Source organism: Camellia sinensis, chromosome 10 (genome assembly GCF_055761805.1).
Source record: "Camellia sinensis isolate YWXY chromosome 10, ASM5576180v1, whole genome shotgun sequence".
NCBI classification, from domain to species: Eukaryota; Viridiplantae; Streptophyta; class Magnoliopsida; order Ericales; family Theaceae; genus Camellia; species Camellia sinensis.
In genome coordinates, this window is record NC_138970.1 from 45,682,925 (window position 1) to 45,685,089 (window position 2,165).

The following is a 2,165-nucleotide window of genomic DNA, read 5'->3' on the forward strand; positions in this document are numbered from 1 at the left end:
CGCTCGAGCGAAGACTTGGTCGCTCGAGCGACCAGAAACAAGAAATCCTCGCTCGAGCGAAGAAAATCTCGCTCGAGCCAAGAATGCAATGCTGCAGGTCTGCAACCCTGGAGCACGCTCGAGCGACAGAATGCTCGCTCGAGCTAGGAACTCGAAAACATACACCTCGCTCGCTCGAGCGAAGAAGATCTCGCTCGAGCGAATAAGCACTACCCTCAGGTCTAAACCAGATGCAGTCGCTCGCTCGAGCGAAGCAAAGCTGGATCGAGCCAGAAGACACAAAATACAACCCTCGCTCGAGCGACAAATCCCTGGCTCGAGCGACCAACTCAAAAACTGGACAGCAACACTTGGTTTACGAACCCAACCAACCTGAAACAAACCTGCCCAACACATCCTATAACTCCAAATGAGAGAATAAAGGACGACAACAACAATTATACAACAATCAAATAGAAAAAGACCGGGGTCGCTATAAGCATAAGTTTTTGAAAACAGGTTTTTTTTTTTTTTTTTTTTTTTTTTTTTTTTTTTTAATAATATGACAATTCAATAGTAAACAACTTGACCCAAAACTGGTCATTTCATCTCTTATCAAGAAGCATCTCATAATGTGTATATACAACAACATATATTACAATCCGCATCAGTATTATGCATTTTCCTTTTAATGTTAGCAATTCCCATATCATATTCAATTGCATGATATATACAACTCATTCAACAATATAATCAACATATGCAATGTTACACTAAACTTCTACAATGAGCAAGTTTCAAGATACACCCATTTACCAAAACATAGTCAATATTTTACAACTTAAGACAAATGTAAGGCTCTTAAGTTCAACAATATTACAAAATCTAAATACAAGATTACAAATCAATAAACATGTCCGGATATTTCTGGAGGACTTCCAATTCACGTTCCCAAGTGGCTTCCTCCACTCCGTGATGTTTCCAAAAAACTTTGACCAAAGGGATGGTTTTGCCTCGCAAAACTTGATCCCGCCTATCCAAGACCCGAACCGGTCTCTCCTCATACGAAACATCCTCATCAACCACTAAATCGGTCCAATCCAACACATGTGATGGATCCGGCTCATACTTCCGAAGCATACTCACATGAAACACGTCATGTACTCCGGACAACTGCGGTGGCAAAGCTAGACGATAGGCAGCCTCGCCAATCCTCTCAAGGATCTCAAAAGGACCAATGAACCGAGGGGACAACTTCCCGCTCTTCCCAAATCTTATCAAACCCCGTCTAGGTGATAGCTTTAGAAAGACATGATCACCCACCTCAAACACCAAAGGTCTCCTCCTACGGTCGGCATAAGATTTCTGACGACTCTGTGCTGTAACAAGTCTCTTACGGATAAGCTCAACTTTCTCCGTCGTTTCCCTCACCAACTCCGGACCCAACAGAGGTGCATCACCCACCTCGGCCCAACAAACAGGAGATCTACACGGTCGGCCATACAAGGCCTCAAACGGTGCCATACCGATACTAGACTGGAAACTGTTGTTGTAGGCAAACTCCACCAACGGCAAGTGCCTCTCCCACGACCCACTAAAGTCTAGAACACAACCCCGAAGCATATCCTCAAGGATCTGAATAGTACGTTCGGACTGCCCGTCAGTCTGTGGATGATAAGCCGTGCTAAAGGTCAACTTAGTGCCTAAGGCACTCTGCAAACTCTGCCACAACCTGGCAGTAAAACGAGGATCTCTATCTGAGACGATCGTCACTGGGACCCCGTGCAACCTTACTATGTCCCGAATGTACAAGTCGGCAAGATGATCTACCGAATCTCTCACGCGCATAGGAATGAAGTCCGCCGACTTAGTCAACCGGTCTACAACCACCCAAATAGCATCACTACCCCGCTGAGTCCTCGGAAGACCCACAACGAAGTCCATAGTGACGTGTTCCCACTTCCACTCAGCAATAGGCAAGGGTTGCAACAAACCCGCTGGCCTCTGATGTTCGGCCTTCACTTGCTGACAAGTAAGGCACTTAGATACGAAAGCTGCCACATCTCTCTTCATACCCCGCCACCAGAACTGGCGACCCAAATCCCGATACATCTTAGTGCCTCCCGGATGCACCGCAAGGCGTGAATGATGGAACTCTCGGAGTACCTCCTCTCGACAAGATTCCG